Source organism: Tasmannia lanceolata, unplaced genomic scaffold, assembly GCF_043159265.1.
Source record: "Tasmannia lanceolata isolate RefF3 unplaced genomic scaffold, GAP_Taslan_0.1 ptg000012l, whole genome shotgun sequence".
Taxonomy (NCBI): Eukaryota; Viridiplantae; Streptophyta; class Magnoliopsida; order Canellales; family Winteraceae; genus Tasmannia; species Tasmannia lanceolata.
The window spans coordinates 54,148,610-54,170,173 of NW_027518689.1; the positions used below are offsets into that span (position 1 = coordinate 54,148,610).

The following is a 21,564-nucleotide window of genomic DNA, read 5'->3' on the forward strand; positions in this document are numbered from 1 at the left end:
ATACTCCCAACAGTGTCATGTATAACCCTATAGTCAGGACTTTTACGAGATTTGAGCCTGTACATCTATATTCTGTCCTTGGAAAGGAATTGCCGAAGCCGACACCGCTGTATCGAGGAGGTACATTGAGAGGTGTTAGAGAGCTGTGACTGAGTATTAATGGGAATGAGGTTACTGTTGACCAGCTTAAGAGAGAACTTCTACAGCCCATGGGCTCTATTGACGACATACCCTCTTTAATACCCATCCGTGACTGGAGACAGTCATCATCAATACTTGGAGATTTATCAGAGTTTATAATCATCATCATTTCGTCACCTTTTGGATTTTATGATATAGATGTTCGATCGACATAGATACGCCATGGATTTCATTGGGGATACCTCATTCGTTGGGGAGGGCGTTATCTACTCGAGTGTTCATGGTTGGATACAGTACAATTGCGGCGACTACGTAAGGATGTGATACGACATGTTGGGACTTCTGCTCAACAGAATTAAGCTCTTCCGACATGGGGGAAACTAATGTGATCCATCAGCCATAGACTTGATTTTAGTTAGTTTTATTCATCAGACTTGTTTAGTTCTGTTGTTTGGGATTTATTTTTATTTTTAGTTATAATTTTTTATCCTAGATGTGGGGGATGTCCACCTCAACATATGACCAGCATTTCTCACCTTTTTTCCAAGGCCTACCAATCACTTAAGCCAAAGCCCACACATCACTAATGTGAAACACAGTAAGCACGGACTTACTATTTTTAGTAAGTGTGCAATTCCTCAGCCCATATAAAAGACCAAAAAGAAGGAAGTCATCTGAACTTTTGGAAATTGTGGAATAGCCTCTTTCTTGGCTGCAATGTAGGCCTCACCTCTCTCTTCTCTCTTTCCCTCTCTCTCCCACCCTCTCTTTCCCCGCTAGGCTCGTATAGACTCGTGTAACCGCCCCCTCTCTATCTACCTCCATCTTCCTTCACTGTCTTTTCCATCTCATCTATTCTCATCTTCTTCTCCTCGCCCTTACGGTTGGTTCCATAACCCGTCCCTCTATCCACTGTATTCTCTCTCTCTCTCTCTCTCTCTCTCTCGTTTGATTCTCCACCTAGGGTTGCAACTTGGGTCAGGTTTTACCCTATCCGCATCGACCCGACCCGAAAAAATCATGGGCCGGGTATAGGAATCCCTACCTGAGATAGTATATGTAGGTAGAGCAGGGTTTTGGAAAACCCGAAACGAGTTGCAACTACAATTTTTGTGTCTTTCGTTGACGATGAGTCGATGACAAAATAACGAAAGAAAAGAAAAGTGAAAATTGATGACGTATGATATAATTCAATTAGCTTGAAGTCCATATCTCTGCAAGTTTCTCCCAATGTTTTGATACTGGGAAGGCGTACTAGAACTTGCTGACGATGATGATGGATCTGGTATTTGTTTAACAACAAAGAGCCGATGTTGCTTTAGTCAGAAAGATCTTAATATTGAGATATGTTTCATTGATTTTATAGGTGTTCTTGTAATCGAATCTATCAAACCTATGATACTTCATTTCCAACTAAAATTCTTTATTATTATTATCACGTACCAACGCACCATATACTTTTTTTTCTCCCAAACTAAAACCACAGTAATAATTTACATGCGAGTGGAAGAGCGTTTTGGGTATGGGTTTGGGAGGGCGTATGGTGACCGTGACCGCCTTGTTGTGGCTTGTTGCTTTGTCGTCTGCCCTTGACATGTCGATCATAAGCTGTGACAAGAGGCATGTCGGAAGAAGCAACGAGAAAGTGAAGGGTCTCTACGAAACATGGTTGGCCAAACACGGGAAGGCCTATAATGGATTGGGCGAGAAGGAGAAGAGGTTTGAGATTTTCAAGGATAATCTCCGATTCATCGACGATCACAACGCAGGAAACCATAGCTACAAGTTGGGCTTGAACAGATTCGCTGATCTGAGCCAAGGTTTCAAATTTCGGTTTCGGTGTCGGTTTCGGCCACCACCGAAACCAAAATGTTTCGGTTTTGGGCCGAAATCATGTAAAAATATGATTCTAAATTTGTTTTTTTTTTTTTTAATTTCGACCGAAATGTCTAAAATTTCAGTGTCAATTTAGGTGATTTGGATTACTGGATTCTAAGGAATTCATGGGGTGAGAGCTATGGAGATGCTGGGTACCTGTGTATGGAGCGCAACCTTGCTGGCACTAATACAGGCAAGTGCGGCATTGCCATGGAGGCATCATATCCCACCAAGAAGGGACAGAACCTGCCCAATCCTGGCCCCTCCCCTCCCCTCCCTCCTCTGTGGTGCTCCCCACCATTTGTGACAATTACTACGTCGGCCCAGACAGCACCACTTTCTGCTGTGTTTGAGTATGGACCCTACTGCTTTAAATGGGGATGCTGCCCCCTTGAGTCCGCCACCTGTTGTCATGAATACCCTGTCGCGATGTTGATGCAGGGACGTTTCTCACAAACAAGAACAACCCACATGGGGTGAAGATGCTGAAACACAGCCCTGCAAAACCTTATTGGGCTTACCGTGGCGCTGGAGGCAAGCAGAGCAGCGCTTGAGCTTGGATAGGTGTACTCTATCATGGGAAACAATAGCAAGAGTAATAGCCCTTCCTATCTTCCTGGGGCTTTCGATGTGGGATGTTTTGTACATAGTAGTTTATATTTTTCAAATGGCTCATGAACCAGCTTTTATAGTGATTTTTGTGTCATCTTTCTCACTTCCTCTGTAAATCCATCTTTTCTATTTGGTTTTTTTTTTTAATTTACATGCGAGTGGAAGTGTAGGAAGAATAAAAAAGAGATTAAAGAGAAATATTACACAAAATTATGATTTGTAAGGATAGGCACTTGGCAGGCCAATATAACATGAAAGAAATTAAAGAGAACAATAGTCAAGAAATCCTACTTATGGTACATTGTTCGCGACAAATTTCACATGTATGAAAAAGAGAATCACACTCATTAAACGCATTGGGATCAAATTTCCCTCTTGCGAGAAGAGGTTTTATTAATTTTGGTAGGGATCGTATACTTCCGACTTTATTGCCCGTTAATTACATTTCTTGAAGAAAGAAAATACATCTGATTATCCATCAAGAGGTTCCTTTTCTAAATACAACTTTTAGTTAATTATCCTCCAGAAAGATCTGATTTTTGTTAACAGATTTTTTCGGATGGAATTTCTTTGTCCTGGGGACTTTCATCCTCCCGAACTTTCTTCATCTTCCCTTTGGGAAACCGCCATATTTATCATCTTTCTCTTGGAGGAGAAAGGTCTTCCCCCTTGGGAACTCTCTGGGAAGACTAAAAGGACCCCTTTAGAGAGTCTATGGAAGAGATTCTAATGGGATTTTCTTCTTTCTCCCGAATGAGAAAGGTCTTCTTTCTTTTGGGAAAACCGCCATCTTTATCATCTTTCTTCCGGAAGCGAAGGTCTTCTCCCTTTAGGAAGTCTCTGGGAAGCGATCCTAAATGGATTTTCTTCTTTCTTTTGGGAAAACGGCCGTCTTTATCTTTTGGGGGGAAACCGCTGTCTTTATCATCTTTCTCCTGGAAGAGAAAAGTCATCTTCCTTTAGGGAGTCTCTGGGAAGAGATCCTAAAGGGACCTTTAGAAAGTCTCTGGAAGAGATTCTAAAGGGATTTTCTGCATCCTTCTCATGAAAGAGAAAGGTCTTCTTCCCCCAGAGAAAATTTGCAAAAGAAAGAAAGAAAGAAAAAGGTATTGTTAGCCAAATCTTCTCACCTTTCTTATCTTATGTTTCTCCTTTCGCATAGCTATTTCTCCCCAAAAGATCCGATCAGATCCCCGTAGCTTTTTCTCCCCAGGATTGGATCAGATCCACTTCCAAAGGATCTTTTCTCTATTTATAAAGGTCTTTTGAAGTAGTTGGCAAGTGCCATCTCATCCCTTTCACTTCACAATCTCAAGTTTCCCTTCTTGGTGCCGTTGTGGGTGCCACCTCATCCCTTATCTAGGATTCCATGATCACAACTTCCTCTTTTGTGGGGAGTTATGTAACTTCCCTTTTTGAAAGTTGATGGCCTATTTCCTCTTTTGCGAGAGTTACTTTATTCCCTTAAATTTAGGGATTTCTTTTCCCTTAGTTGTGGATTTTTCTCCTTTCTACTAAAGTATCTTAACTTTGTGTTTATCTCTTTTGCTTTTTAGGAATAACACAATGCGTAACCACCGCCTCTCTTTTTTTCTTCTTTTTTACTAAGGGACTTTACCTTTATCCATTTTTTTTGGGTAAAATTTCGAGTTCAACATACATGCATTGAGAATTTTGAAAACCCAAACCTGACCCTTCTCCGAGAAACTATCTTGGGTAGGGACGGGTTTAGGAATCTTGGGTTTAAAAAAAAAAACCTTACCGACCTGACTTGAGATAGCTTCTTGGGTAGGATAGGGTTCTGGAAAACCTGACCCGCTTGACTCGAGTTGCAACCCTATCTCCACCCTTTCCCTCTCTCTAGCTTGCTTTCTTTCCTCCCTTGGACACATCGTGCAGCAAACGATCGTGGCTAGACATCCAGCACGTTATTCCTAGGTACAAAACACATTCACTTTCATTTTCGGCGACCTACGCATACTTCCATATTCCTTTGGACCGTTCCAATATAGTCCTTATATCCTTATTTTACCCGAATCGACCCTACCCTTTTCGCTCACAACCCCTAGCTTATTTTACCATTCACCCATCATATCATCACCCCTTAAAACATCTTGCAGGTCATACTGGTTGCATTTCCTAAACCTAATTATTGTGACAGATTTACAGTTTAGTCTTGTTGGGACATATAGTATGGAACATGGTTTGGGTAATTTAAATTTTATTGATGATTGAGATTTCCAGCGTAGAATTTCTCTAAAATCCTTTGCTGATTTTGAGTATTCACGTCATGTTTATCCAGATTTGGGAATGTATGTTGCTGATTTTATTGAATTCGAACTCATTTTATTGCTCCTAAATTCCCAAAAAGTCACCTGCGAACCCTAGGTTTGCACCAGGATCAATCCTATCCATTTGTTGAGCCTTTTGACTTTCGAGGGGTATGTAGCCGTACTTGAGGAGATGTTCTCGTAGGGGTTGGAGGCCCTGATTCATGCCCCTTCTCCCTTCATAGTCTATTGGTGTTAAAACTTAAAACCGTTGTTGGGCTCATAAAAGCTTGTAGAGTTGGACACTTTTATCTCCATTGTCGCCCCTCTTCAAGCTTGTCGCAGATGGCAATGAACGTTTGGTAATCCCGTATGCCGTTACAACCCTTATGATGGATCGTTTTTTGAAAATTTTCTCCACAAGACTTGAGTTTAGGTTTTTAATTGGATGATAAGAGTTTGGAAGCAATAGGTGGTGATTACTCGTATTGGAGATGGGCTTGTTCTATTTCAATGGATGAAGATTTCTAGCCTCTTCCTTTCATTTTGAACTAATTCTGTCTTCCTCTGCCATGGCTTGGAAAGTTGGTCGGTTGATCGGGGTTCTCTTGTTCACCTTTGTTCTTTGTAGATTGAATGTTGTTTCACTCTGGTTTGAGATGCCCTATCCTAGTTTGATCCATCATGAGGTAAAAAGTTCCTTATAATTGGAACGGTTTCTTATTTACTCCCCCACAGAAGGCTTGGAGGTGCCACCCTCAAAGTAGGCTATGGAGTGCCATTCTATTCAAGGTTTTAAATTTCGGTTTTGATGTCGGTTTCGGCCACCACCGCAACCGAAATTCGGTTTCGGCCAAAATCATGTAAAAATATGTTAATGATTTCTTTTTTTAAAAAATTTCGACCGAAATGTCTAAAATTTCGGTGTAAATTTCGGTGATTTCAGTTGAAATTTCGCATATTTTTGTGGAAATTATAACATTTCGGCGGAAATTTTGTAAAAAAAGGCTAAAAATGAAATTTCAGATCATTTCAACCGATATTTCATTCACCAAAATCTTGTAAAGAAATGTCTTCATGTGAATTTCGTTTCGGCCTTGGCCGAAACCTAAATATTTCGGCTGTTTTGTTTCGTTTCAGCCGAAATTTAAAACCATGATTCTAATGAGCAATATCCAGGCTGGACAATGACCAGATCCCATACCCCTAATAATCTGCCTCTGTTGAAGATCCTATATGATTGTATCCTTTCGTGAGACTCCATGCACATTATGTCTAATGTCCTCTACATGAAAATTACGGATAATGCAGATCCCTGTATTATTTTCTGACATTGACCAACCTATTGCTCTTCGCAAGGGGGTGTACATTTGTTTAATGTCTAATAATTGTATTAATGAGAAAAGAGGAGCAGCCGATACAAGAGGCAAAGAAAACTAAATATTAAAAACTGGCTGTTCTCCAGGGGGAAAAGATAAAAAGCCCTAATTTCTCCTTTGATACCCCTCCTCTTACTAGCCAATGGCATCCCTATTTCTCGACCTGCATAGGTGCTGGAAGGCAATCGACGAACTGTCTAGAGGAACCCGATTCCTGTCAATGTATTGAGCAAACCTCCATGGGATGGCTTGAGATCCCTTAAGCCACTGTATGATGTTAAATGAGTCTCCTTCCACTATTAGTTGGTCTATTATATTACGTTCTAGCAACCAAGGTTTAAAATTTCAGTGTCGGTTTCGGCAGCGGCCGAAACCGAAATAACGAAATTTCTGCTGAAATTCGGTTATAAAAAATCAAAGCTTTGTTCATGTGCCGAAATTCGGTAGTAAAAAATCATAATTTTGTTCATACCAAAATTTTCTTAAAAAACCAAAAATTTTTGAAAAAAATAGAAAAAAATTAAAAATTAATCTAGTCCTACACCGAATATATACTTTCGGTGTCGGTCTGGGCCGACAAGAAATACATGGACGGCCGAAATCCAAAATTTCGGTATTTAGGCCGAAATTTTAAACCATGCTAACAACCCAATACCCTGGAGAGCCGCCCTCACTTCCGCCTCATTTGAGTCGGTGATCCCAATAGGGCCCGAGAATGCCTTCCTTGTGGTTCCGTCCTCATCTCTAAGAGAACCTCCCACTCTAGCTAGACCAGAATTGCCCATATTGGACCCATCGAAAGTAAACTTCATCTTACCTGGATCTGGTGTCTCCCGGCCTCGAGTCATTAAGAACACCTTTTTAGAGCTTGCACAAATTTCCCTCCATTCCTCCCACAAATTAAATGCCAATACAAATCTGAAGCTGGAAGGATCCTTACCCAAGAAATGTTAAAAGCCGTCACCTTTAAGAAAATAAAGTGAGAGCTTCTTACAAATCCTCCAAATACACAAGCATTTCTTTCCTTCCATGGTACCTATATCGTGGCTAGTAAAGTTATGTTCCATAAGATCTTTCCTTTCTTCTACCATGGATCCAATGACTACCAATCCAAGAGATCAATGAGCCTGGAAGGAAAAACCTAAGCCATTACAAATCTCTTCAAAACTCTACACTATACTTCCCTGGTTAGTTCACAATGGATATATCTAAGAAGTACGGGTACTCTCCGGAGGCCCATGCACCCGTGTTGGGTGCGAGTGTCCTTGGGTAATCCCGGTACGCACCCAAACAACAAACAAAACGAAAATCTAGTTTTGGGGTTTGGGTACATATCGGGTGTGCTTGGATGTGCCTCGGTTCGAATTAAATCGAAAATTACAGATTTACAATAGAGGGGCTGCCCCAATTAGCAAAAGTGGGTGAATATATATATATATATATATATATATAGAGAGAGAGAGAGAGAGAGAGAGAGAGAGAGAGAGAGAGAGAGAGAGAGGAAACTGTTGGTGCGCTTAAGCTCACCAAACTTATGGTGAGCTTAAGCGCCCAATCACATGGGGGCCCACTTTGTTAGGATGATCCAAAGCATTCATTTGAAAGTCCCTTACATAGATGGGGGGTGTACCAAAAAGCAGCTCCATAGGATCATCCTAACCCCTCCATTTGTGAAGGACAAAAATGGACAGACACAAATCTGCCCATTTTTTGTCCTCCACAAATGGGAGGGGTTAGGATGATCCTATGGAGCTGATTTTTGGTACACCCCCTATCTATCATAAGGCCTTGCAAATGAATGGTTTGGATCACCACAGAAAAGTGGGCCCCCATGTGATTGGGGAGCTTAAGCGCAAGTTTGGTGTGCTTAAGCTCACCAACAGTTTCCTCATATATATATATATATATATATATATATATATATATATATATATATATATATATAGAGAGAGAGAGAGAGAGAGAGAGAGAGAGAGAGAGAGAGAGAGAGAGAGAGAGAGAGGTGTAGCTACACGTATGTGAAGGTTTTTACACGTCCATTTTTTCCTCCACAAATCGTAGTGTTGGGATGATCCGATGGAGCTGATTTTTTGGGCACACTCTATCAATGTGAGGGCCTATCAAATGAATGGTTTGGATTGCCCAAACAATGTGGGGCCCACTGTATTTTAAGGCGTCGGTGTAGCTAAGTTAGCTACACGTATGTGTAGCTAAGTTAGCTACACGTATGTGTAGCTACAAAATCGCGTCGATAAGAAAAGAGGGTTTCTCTGTCTTCAAAACCCTCGCAGCGAGGAAACCCTAAACCCTTTAGCTCTCTTGATTTGAAACTCGGTCTGATTTTTTGGAACCCAGATCCACTTGTCGCTCTTTGGTTTTCTGGGTCGAATTTTTGGGCGAAGTAAGTATGCAAACCCTAGAGCTCTTTTTTGGGGTTCATCTATTAGGGTTTAGGGTTTTCATATTTTTTAAGGTTATTTTTTATCTCTCATGATTCTTTTTAAAATTGACATATCTATTCATAATAGCATATGTACAGAGATTGGGGACCAGTAGTCCCGCCACATTACATAAGAAAGAGACCCCAACCAAGAGCCAAAAAAATTCCCATGATATGCTCCAACCTTGCGATCCAAAATTGGAAACAAGGGAAGAGGATGTACTGATACGCGAAAGACCAAGGTCTCTCAAGCACACAAGAGATACAGTTACAGAACCCTCTACCCACCATCATATCTAAAACGTCAGGCTTAGGGTTTTCATAATTTTTCTCTTTTTAAGGGTTTTTTTTATCTCTCATGATTTTTTATTTTTTTTGAAAGACATATCTATTCATAATAGCATATATACAGAGATTGGGGACCAGTAGTCCCACCCCATTACATAAGAAAGACACCCCAACCAAAAGCCAAAAAAATTCCCATGATATGCTGCCCCGACCTTGCAATCCAAAATTGGAAACAAGAGAAGAGGATGTCCCGATACGTGAAAGACCATGGTCTCTCAAGCACACGAGAGATACAGTTACAGAACCCTCTACCTACTATCATATCTAAAATGTCATCCCAATCAAGACTAGAAGAAAATTCCAATCCAAGGGATAAACCGACATCCCCAAGCAGCGAAGGACCCTGGTCCCTTAAGCGCACTCTTGTAGTGCTAATATGCCATCCTTGTCCCATCGGTACCCAATCCTAAACACAGATACATAAACCATCATAGCAAACTCGCAACCTCTTCCCAATCAGTATTGCGTAAAAACTATATTTACAACCAGGACTCTTCAACTAGTCAGGGCCTTAAGCTCCCTGCTACCTTTACTCAGTGTCTTTCCTTTTTTTTCTACACCAGCATCACGCATCTCAATATCGAAGAACATTCTCTTAGTTTCTTCCACATTTTCTTCATAACCAATCCCCATAATACTCCACATATTCGCGATTTCCTCAAACTCTTCTGATCGCATCTTATCTTCCTCCTCCGAAAACTCTTTATCCCCCTCCACCGATTCGTGATCAACCCTAATAAGACAAGATTTAATGTTGACAGTAAGCTCAGCATCCAGAGAGTCACAAGAAGGCCCAGATTCACATTCTAACTCAGGCGTACTATCCACAAGCGCCTTTCCACGCGGTTCCTCGGGGATTTCTTCCTTCTGATTCTCTCCTGCCATTTACTCATCATCCAAAGCTTGTTGTATTTTTTTAAAGTAGGGCAATTCATAGACCAGGATGCATGCCTCTTCCAAAGACTTCTTACCAGTGAGTTCCTTCAGTTCCTTTCCCTTCCCTTTTAGCCTCCTCTTGCAGTTTTTTCCATTGAAGCTTGATGTATTCTTGGGCCACTTCATCCTTACTAAATAATTCATGCTGCTTCCTTTTCTTTTTACTATTCTGCCTGGTTCCTATCACTGTGACGATCTGTAAACTCCCCACCTTTAGAAGATGAGGAGTCCCCAGATTGATCGAAGTTTTCTAGCATTGATAGCAGACTCGAGACAAACTTTTTCCTGCTTCGTCTGTTAGGAGCCCTCTTCACTGACTTCTTTTTATACAGAAATGAACACCCCACTCTGTCCACTGGCAATAAGGATGTGCTTTCATTTACCTCGGTCCCATACCCTCTATGCGTGTAAAGAATGTTCGTAAAAAAAACCCTTCATATACTGCCGTGAGTCACTCATAAATGCAGGAGCAAACATGACACGTTTACTGGTTGTAGGCAATGAAGCACGGGTGCGGGTGCGGGTGCGACACGACACGGGTACGCGGGTACGTGATTTTCCAAAAAACTTGGGTGCGGGTGCGTTCGGGTGCGTTGAATATAATAATAATTTTTATTAAATTTTTTTTAAAAAAATAGGAAAGCAATCAAATAACAATAACATCACCATTCACCAAAATGGAAAATTCTAATATTACTCTTCATTTCATACGTGATTAAGTTCATCATTAAAACACCAAAATAACATAAAGCACCAAAATAACATAAAGCATCAATGCATCATCAATCCTAGAAGTCAGTCGCTTCAGGCTTCAGCTCCAATATCGACAACATCGTCCTCTACGTCGTCGGTAAAAACAATGGACTCCAACTCCGGCTCATCCAAAGAAAGACTAGCAACTTCAAGTACCCCTACATCCTCGAAGGAATCAAATGTATCTCCACCTATGTCCCACATCTTTGTCTCTCCTTGCTTATATTGTGGAGTTTGTCTTGAGAGAAGCCGAAGATTGCTATGAACGAAAACCAAATCTTCAGCTCGTTGTGGAGTCATCTTGTTCCTCTTGAGAGAATGCACAAAAGAGTAAGTGCTCCAATTCCTCTCGGCACAAGATGACGATGAAGGTTGCATAAAAATCTTCAAAGCTATGCTTTGAAGCATAGGGGCACATGTACCATGGATGGCCCACCACTCATGAGGCTTGATAGTGAACCGTTCATTGATGGAATCAACATCATTGAATAATCCGGACTTCATGGAGAATTGCACGAACTCCACATTAGCTCTTGTGCGGTCCGAGGAATTGGTGAAGTACCTCTTGAAGCACTTCATCCTCTCAGTATAAATTTCTGCATCCTTATGTGGAGGCACCCTACTTGAATCTTCACTAAGCCATTGCTCACTATAATACCTTTAAGAAAGAAAAAACTAATTTAGCTTCAAATTTCAAGTCAAAAGTTAGAACTTGGAAATAAACATAAATAACTAATAATCCAAATAAATTTAAAGTCACCTAACCTTGGATTCAATGAATGAGCCAAGCAATGAAGTGGAGTGTTGCTCTTGTTCCAACGAGCAACAAGAATCTCGTGCACCACGTCAAAAAATTTGGACTCCTCTTCTTTCCTCTTTCCTTCTTTCCTATATATTGCCGCCCTTACTTTCTCTATCATGGTATCCCACAAATCATAAACCAAGTGAAGGCAAGGCGTATCCGTGTCACAGTCTCTAAGCATGTCATAGATGGGGGATGTAAATGCGAGTATGTAGTCGATAGAATCCCACCATATGTCATCTAACACCTTCTCTTTTACAAACCTCGATTTTCCCATGTCATCCTCCCTATAACAAGTCCATTTGTCGCTAATAACCATTGCTTGAAGACCTTGCTTTAAGAGTTTCAATCTCTTAAGCATAACAATAACACTCGCAAATCGAGTCTCTGCCACGGCAAGCAACTTCAAAGTGTTGAACTCGTTGAATATGGCTAGTCTCATGGAATGATTCATTATGAAATTCTTAATGATGCTAGCATCTCCCAAAACATCCGTTATCCAACTGCATTCGTCATATGTAACTTGATTTGCTTCCACATTCTTCGCCGCACATATGTTCTTCAAAGCAAGGTTGAGGGTGTGCACCACACATGGGGTCCAAAAGATGGAAGGAAACTGTGCCTCAATAAGTTGCCCGGCCGCCTTGCAATTTGCGGCGTTGTCGGTAATTACTTGGACAACATTTTCATGCCCAACTTCCATAATTACCTCCTTCAACAAGTTGGCAATGAAATTTTTGTCCTTTGTCTCCCCCGAACAATCTACCGCCTTGAGAAACATAGGCCTACCCTCGGTTACCGCCATAAAGTTAATGAGAGGCCGCCTTTGTGAGTCACTCCATCCATCACTAACAATGCTCACCCCTTTATCCTTCCATGTCTCTCTAAGGGGTTGCAACAACCTATCAACATTTGCCCTCTCTTTTTGTAGTAGAGTCGTTCTTAGCAAGTTGTACCCCGGAGGCAAATAACCGGAAATTTGATTGTTGGCCGCACAAGAGTATGAACTCGCATAGTGTGGGTTCCTTGCTAGGTGAAATGGCAAGCCACCGGAGTAAAACATCCGAGCAATCTCACCATGTACTTGATCGCGGGCCGCCATGTTAAATGCCTTTTCAATAGCACTCATACTTCCACTTGGACCACTTGTCTTCCTCCTCTTTAGATCAAAACTTGGAGGGACAAACATACTACTTGGGCAACTCAATGATCCACTACTTGATGATGGCGGCAATGGCACTCTTTTGGGAGCATTTTGCTTCATAGCCTCCTTGCATTCTTCCTCCAACCTTTGCATTCCGAGTAGGTCATTTGCTTTCACCTTAGGACACGCTCCGATTCCTTGTCCTGATACCTTCAACAAGTGCGCTCTAACCCTTGTGTAGGAGCTATTCCAACTCTTATGACAAAAATTACATTCCCATCTCACATTCCCTCCACCCTTCGGATCTTTATCAAATCTAGTGGCATACCTCCATAAGGGCTTCGAGAGGTCTTCATCAGTAGAAGTAGAAGGTGGTGCATTTGTGGCTTGGGCGGCGCTACTAGCCCCGGATGAAGACATTCTATTAAAAGAACAAACACAAATTTAGTTTTGGGAGTCAAGTAAGAATGAGAGGAAACAAGATTAGGGTGGTGTGGCACTTGTATTGAGACAAAATTAGAAATTAACAATGGGAGAAGATTATTAAGAAAAAACATCAACTACTGAATTACACCAGCCTTGTGACCCATGATCCCAACCAACCAAGCTGATTAGTGAATATAGGTTATTTCATTGATAACTTTCTCAAGCATGCAAAGATATTGCCATATTGGCAACCACCAAAGCAAAATCACACACAATACTACAGTGCAAAACCATGAAGAGTAACTTGTCCTCTAATTCCTTGAATTGTTCCAATGTAATAGCTAGCAAAAAGATAGTCTATTCCCTAATTTTCATCTTCCAAGAGCATATATTCATTTGTTGAGCTTTTTATGTTTTGATCGCTCATCAGTTCTTATATCTTCGTTCCCAATCAAGAAAATGAAACCAAACTATGCAAAGATTGCAATTTTCAGATAATAAGTGATAAGCTTTATGGACAATTAATGATCATAATGTCTATTTATCTTTTCTTACCAATAAAAGAATATAAATCAAGTCTACTAGCATTTGATGGTTCAGATGAAAAATAATATAAATCAAGTCTAAAGCCCTAATGACCTAACCTCTCTAATTGAGCCCTAAAGGGCTCCCAATTGAATGTCACAAGCTCAAATTAACATGGCCTGAAAGCTCACAATTGGAAATTTGGGATTTAGGGCTTTAGGCCCCAAAGCCCTAAATCCGAAATTCCCAATTGTGACCTCCAAACTGAAAATTAAATCAGTTTAGGGCTTCAAAATCACATTCCATTTTAAGATTATGCCAACCGATTGTGAGCTCCAAATTGATTTTTATGTGACTCACAATCGGTTAGGACTTTAGGCTATTTTTTAGGGCAAATCACAAATAGAATAATGCAAATCACAAATAAAAATAAAAGAGAGAGAGAGAGAGTATAGATAATAATAATAAAAAAAAGAGGAGAGAAGTAGAGAGAGAGAGTACCTTTGTAGGGTTAGCTTAGGGCTCCGACGACCGACGGTGGCGGAGGAGGAGGCGGAGGCGAGAGAGATCTCTCACGGAGAGTTGAAAATGAGAGGAGAAAATGAGAGAAGCTCGGGCCGGGCCGAGAGAGATCTCTCACGGAGAGTTGCAGAGAGAGAGAGAGAGAGAGAGAGAGAGAGAGAGAGAGAGAGAGACGCAGAGAGAGAGACGTAGAGAGAGAGAGGAGACGCGGGGAGAGAGAGAGAGAGAGAGAGAGAGAGAGAGAGAGAGAGAGAGAGAGAGAGAGTTGCAGACGAGAGAGAGACGGGAGAGAGAGTTGCAGAGAGGGTGAGGGAGAGAGTCGGTGGGTTTTGGGTTTTAATAAAAACCCTTTTATATAACTTAAAACCCCCCCCCCCCCCAAATTGCTATTGACAGCCGTATTTTTTTTATTTTTTTTTTAAAACACATAAAAACCGTGTCGGGTGCGTCGGGGTGCGCACCCCAACCGCACCCGACCCGCACCCCACCGTAAAATTGGAATTTTTTTTTTTTTTAAATTGGGTGCGCACCCGACACGCACCCGGGACGCACCCGAGTGCACCCGTGTCGGATACGCACCCGATACGGGTACTTTAGGCAATTTGAAGCACCCGTGCTTCACAGGTTGTAGGTCACGTTACGAAAGGCCTTTGATTCGTTTTCCCAAAATTCTTATAATTATCGTTATCGAGATCATGAAAACTAACATTCTTCATCCTTTTCGGGAAAAAAACTCATCTTATGCACATGCTGCTTCTTGGTGGCCCAACATTCTGAGCCGTATAGCATGGCTGGCCTCACAATTGTCTTATAAAACTTTCCCTTCAAATTGGTAGGGATTTTACGGTCGCACAGAACTCCTGAGGCAAGCTTCCACTTCAACCAACGTGCTCTTATTCTATGGTTAACATTCTCTTCAATCTCTCCTTATGTAGAATTGAACCAAGATAGCGAAAGATATCCCTCTTTGGTACCTCCTGTCCAGTCATATTTACTATATCCTCGTCCCTCCTCCTAACATTACTAAAGTTGCACTTCATATACTCTGTCTTAGTCCTACTCAGTCTAAAACCTTTAGATTCTAAAGCAGTTCTCAATAACTCTAACTTAGCATTTACTCCTGCTTTGGTTTCGTCGATTACTGCTATGTCATCTGCAAATAGCATACACCACGGCACCTCATCCTAGATACCCTCCGTAAGCTCATCCATAACTAGCGTAAAACGATAAGGGCTTAGAGCTGATCCTTCGTGCAGTCTTATCGTAATTGGAAACTCACTAGACGTGCCATCTGTGGTTCTGACACTAGTTACTGCTCCATCATACATATCCTGCTATAACCCAATCAAAGAATGAAATTTTATAAAAAGAATTCAATAGGCACAATGTGAGTACAAGGCTTATTACTCACTTTATGATAACTTTGCTCTAGGGACTATTATAAAGATGCCAATTAAAACATTCAATCCTTCTAACGGGCAAATTTAAACCTCACAATAGTGCTAGATATATACATTCCTTGAAAGACTTTCATTTTGTAAGTCACCCATTCATAAACATTCAACCACTACAATAAACATTCCTTTGATAGACAGTCATTTTCTAAGTCACTTGAATAGCTACAAAAAAAAAAAAGAAGAAGATAAAAGGCCAACAACCCCTTTAATCCAGCCATTTCATTCTCTACTACTTTCGCACGTTGCATCAAGACCTTCAATTCGTCTACCTCTTCCTTCTTGTGTTGCATCAAAACCTTCAATTTGGCTACCAGATCCTTTGTGTGTTACATCATCACCTTCAATTCGGATACCTCATCATCCAATCTTCGCAGACGGTTGTTAGATTCCCTCTGGCGCCCAAATTTGCGAATGTCTAAAACATCATCGGCCTATAGGAAAAAATCTCACCCAAGTCCTTCATGTTTTAGAAACGTTAGCAATTTGAAATTGCCTACACAAATAAAGTTACACTTAATGAATCTTTACTTACATTGTATGCGCAAGAGTAGAAGACGCAGTCTTGGTTATCGTTCATATCCGTCTCAGCTATCTTTAGAGAAGCTTTCCTTCCACATTTACATTTTAGTGAGGTTAGTTCTGAACCATGGTTTGAAATTTCGGTTTCGGCATAAATTTCAGACCCAGCCGAAACCGAAATTTCAGCCGAAATCCCAAAAATTCGGCCCAAATTCAGTAAAGAGGCACGAAATATCGTTTTTTGGGACTGAAATTTCGGCCGAAATTACCGAAATTTGGTACGGGAATAAAAAATTAATATTTTTTTCCAAAATTTCGATGAAATTGCCTAAATTTCGACCGAAATATCCGAAATTTCGTAGGTTTCGGCCATTTCGGTTTCGGTACGTTTCGGTGTCGGTCTCGACCGAAATCCTAAATTTCGGATTTTGGTCGAAATTTAAAACCATGTTCTGAACCCACTTGACCTTCCATCACTATTGCTAGATGAAGCCATCTCTCTCTCTCTCTCTCTGCAAAAATAGAATCTAAACTACATATTACACTTTACACTGGGAGTCCAAACTACAATATACAGAAACATGGCCTAATACCTTTATAAAAATCCAAAATAACAACAAGCTAAAAAGAGGTGATATGGATCTGAGAATGTGAGAAAGGATTTTCTGTTCGGATTTGAAAAAGATTTTCAATCGATTTTCTGTTCGGATTTGGATTTGCCCAATACTTCACAGAGATATTAAAACAAGAGATTTTAAAACAAGTAATTCTCACAGAGTAGATTTTCAAAAAGATTTACAAATAGAGTATAGATTTTCAACAAACAGTTGATTTGTTTAAAAAACAACTAATTTTTTCAATGATTTTTAAAAAAACTTGGATAGACCTTCAATTTATGAATATCCCTTCAAATCAGAATCCATCTGGATCAAAATCACCATTTCCCTAAATTATTTCTCCAAACTTTTGCAGAAAATTACTACAATCCAAACCGGGCCTAAGATTACACCCCACTGGACATTCTTCACATATAGCATAGTCACACGAACGGAGATAGGGTTTTGATAAAATAGAGGTTTTTTTTATATCTCAAATAGGAGATCGAGGTAGGGTTTTGATCAAATCACCATTTCACTATTTTGAATCATGAGATAAAAAACCCTTAAAAAGAGAAAAAATATGAAAATCCTAAACCCTAATAGATGAACCACAAAAAAGAGCTCTAGTGTTTGCATACTTCTCCCAAAAATCCGACCCAAAAACTAAAGAGCGACGAGCCGATCTGAGTTCCTTAAAATTGGAGTGAGTTTCAAATCGAGAGAGCTAAAGGGTTTAGGGTTTCCTCGCTGCGAGGGTTTTGAAGACAGAGAAACCCTTTTTTCTTATCGACGCGATTTTGAATTATCTTACTTTCGACTTGTTTTTGTGTTTTTCAGGGAACAGCTTGGATCATATCTCATCTAATGGCCGTGAGTCTTTAGGCGCTATAGTAAGTGTAGGGAGTAGATAAGTTATCTAATCTAGCGTGTAGCAACTCTTCTCTCTCTCTCTCTCTCTCTCTATATATATATATATATATATATATATATGCGTGCGTGCGCATGCGTGCGTGCGTGTGTGTATGGTCCACTGTCTCTCCCGCTTCAATGCATAATGCACAATAATCGATATTAGAATGTTGGTTTCACAGGTTATCTACTATCAATATTTTGTCCCGGAAGGCCGTCCAGCAAAATATACATATCGTGGGTGGGGCTGGAGAACTCCATACTTTGGCTAGTTGTGAAGGCGTCGGACAAGGTACAATTTGAGGATAAAATGACTCGACACTAAATTCCCCAGAAGAGCACAAGATCTAAACCCTTTTATCTCCTCCCGTCTTCTTAATACAACAATTCTCTAGCATTCCCAATAGCCTGGCCACCCTTGGTAGCTTTTTGTCATAGAAATTTCTTCTAAAGTTAAGCTTCCAAGAGATTTCGCCTTCCCTTCACCCAAAGGAATCCTTTACAAATGCATCCTTGTTCTCTATTACGATAAACAATTTGGGGAACGCCACCTTTAAAGGAGCCTCTTCACACTTGTCATAAACCTGATTCTTGTGCCTGGTTGTACAATTGTGTTTCTGCTCATCCCCTTGGTAAGTATGTGTCTTATCAATCAATGCCTCTTTATAGGTAGGGCCTTTCTCACTGTTGATGATAGCCTAGTCCTCGCACCGCTCATGCCACACACAGTCATCTTGGTGTGGCTATCACTAAGGAAATGGAAGCTCTTCAATGCAACGACTCTTGGGATCTGGTTACTCTCTTTCATAGAAAGAAATCAATTGGATGTAAATGTGTCTTTGCTTGTAAGCATCCCCTTGAAGGCTGGGTAGAGAGATATAAGGCATGTCTCGTTGGTCGTGGTTTCATGCAAATACATGGTCTTGATTACAATGCCGTGTTTGTCCTTGTGGCTGATTTGGCATTAATTTAGGTTCTCATTTTGATCGTCGCCATTCAGAATTGGCCTCTTCACCAGCTTGATGTGAAGAATGCCTTCGTACACCTCATAGAGGAGGTGTATGTAACTCCTAGCTTACTAGTTCTTGGAGAGGATGGGTAGGGTTGCCTCCTTAACTCTATTTATAGTCAGAAGCAGTCTCCACGAGCATGTTCCTTCGCTTTAGCAGAGTGATTAGGGACATGAGTTTTCGACAACATTAATTGGATCTCACTGTTTTCATACGCTATGGCACTCTTGGTCTTACTATCTTATTGTTATATGTTGATGATATTATCCTCACCGGTGAGGATACGATACCTCTTTCATTACCCATGCGAAATGGGAGCTTAGTCATATCTTTAAGATAAAGGATTTGGGCATCGTAAAGTTCTTTTTAGGTCATGAGGTTGCTCAATCTAGGAAAGATATCTTTCTTTATTAGAAAATGTATGTTCTTGATCCCCTGAACAACACTATAATGTTAGGGTGCAAACTCTCATTCTCCTATGGATCTGAATCACTCCCTCTATGTTTGTGAGGGTGATATTCTTTGTGAGCCGCAAGAGTGCCAATGTCTGGATGGCCGTATGATCTGCCTGACCATTATGTGACTGGATACCTTTACTGCCAGCATGGTTAGCCAGTTCCCGCACTCTCTCTGTGCCGCTCATCTTGTTGCGTGATGTAGAATGAATCACAATTGAAGAGTTCTTGTTACATAGAGTACAGTCTTTTCATGGAATAAAGTGGGGCAAGACAGAGACTCTTGGGACTTCCAAGAGATTGAAGACAAAGAGGCTTGGTTTGGGAGTGGATGAAGTATTGTTTTGAAAATCTAATGATTTACGAATCAAATCAAATCTTATCAATCAAATCTTATGGATTGCGATAAGATTTGATTTGAATCCCATGATTGGATCTTAATTTGTATGATTCATGCGATTTTCAATTGAATCTTACGATTCTGTTGTAAATAGTACAATTTATGCAATTTATCCTAATTAAGTTTTATATATAAATGGGGTTGAGCATCTAGCTCGGCTGGTAAAGACTTTGTTCTTTCACCCCAAGGTCAGGTGTTCGATCCTAGCTTACCCACAGAAAAAGAAGTTTTATATGTTCTTTTCAAAGACCCACTTCATTCGAAAACCCTCATGTGAGAAGGAAGAAGACAAAGAAAGAAGAGGGGTTCGAATGAATCGAACCAGTTTGACCCATTCAAGCACAGTGCATGTGCTTGAGGGCTTTGAAGTACATCGAGGAGGGAGACTTACTTATATGAGGGCAACATCGGTGACTTACATGTTTTTTATAATTGCCATTTGTCATTTGATGTGATCTTGCGTCTTGTTATTGTTTTTAAGATTATTATCTCATATGCAAGGATTTGAATAGGAAATGGATGATTACTGTAGCAAGATATGGAATAACTAATCATGACATTTTTCTATTTAAATTGATGAATTAAGATGAAAAATGAATAATTTGCTATTTTATTATTCACTTATTTATTTATATTTTTTTATATGTATATCTGGATTAATCTTATGATTAACAATACGATTTACGATTCGACCCCTATTACAATTTATGATTCGATTCTGATTTTCAAAACATTGGGAACAAGCACTACATGACTTCTAATTGTGTGTATTACTAGCAAGTGTGTGTACATGAGTGTAGGTGTTGTGTGTGTTGAGGAGTACGCCATGTCACCATGTTGTGAGCTGTGAATGAGCTGGCAAGACAGCTGACTTCTATGTGTCTCTGGTGCCATCTAAGCACTCATATGAGTTGTCAATAGCTGGCATGACAGCTGGCTAAGAGCTGGCTGCTATCTGGACACCACTAATAGGGGTTAAGTTTGTCTAGGGAGCTGTACATTTAAGGCGGTTCTTCATTTGATAAAGTGTTTTAGGAGTTGTGGAGAGCTAGTGAGCTCTAGGAGAGGAGTTTTCCTCCATGGAGGAAGGTGAATTGGAAGATCCTTGGACTAAGAGATTTCCAGTTCCCTCCTCTATCTTTTCCTTTATCCATTAGAATGTAATCATTCTATCTTGATGAATCCGGTTCTGAATTTTCTTTTGTGCCCTGAAATTTCCTTTCATTAGATTCGTCTTTGTTCACTCACTCAAAGCAAGTGTTTTTTTATCCTACATTGCCATTAAAGAAGTTTCAGATATGCAAGTTTAAGATCTGCATTGAATTGTCATTTCGAAATTCAGTTTAGTTAACTGGATGTTCAGATCTGAACTGGTTCTTTGGATCTGGTTGCTAGTCCCGACATCATCACATTATCGAAACCAGCAATCCCTTTCCTGCTAGTGTTCATATTTAGATCTGTGATGTGAGCTCAAGGCTCTTAAACATTAGAATGAAAATACATTGCCAGCCAACTTCAAAGTTGAAAGAGCAAAGATCTGTTCATATCTGAATTGTTCTGCTCTGTGAGTCGAATCTGTTTCTGCTGTTTCATGAAGAACTCCTATGGCTATCAGTCTAAATATTAACCTTGCTTTAACTCCTAGAAGAGTCTGTTACTAACGCTGGAGTGATACAGACTGTGAAATTCTTTTAAAATCCGTTCTTGTGATTGCAAATTTGCAACCGCAAGTTCAAGATCTGTTATGGTCATCCTCTAGAACACTAACAGGTCAGCTTTTGTTCGTGAACTAGGTCTATCTTGTTGTACTGATTTGAACAAATCAACTAGTAGATTTGTTCTTCGGAAGTAGAACACTAACAGGTCGCACTCTTTGATCCATTTTCCCCTCTCCCCGTCGGAACTGGCTAAGTGCCTGCGGAGGCAAATGTCTAGCCATGGAGCCTATATTCAAGCTGGATGTTCTTTGGAAAGGAATGGGATAGAGGTAGGAGCCCAGAGTCAGACCGGATCTGGCCAATAGTAAGCTCCCAAGGGAG

General features: G+C 40.5%; 1 protein-coding gene across 3 annotated transcripts in view; it reads left to right on the top strand.

Annotated features, from left to right (window-relative positions):
- The window catches only part of LOC143888456 (protein RDM16-like), a 46,867-nt gene that overhangs the window by 6,130 nt on the left and 19,173 nt on the right, over nucleotides 1-21,564 (top strand). The window lies entirely within an intron of this gene.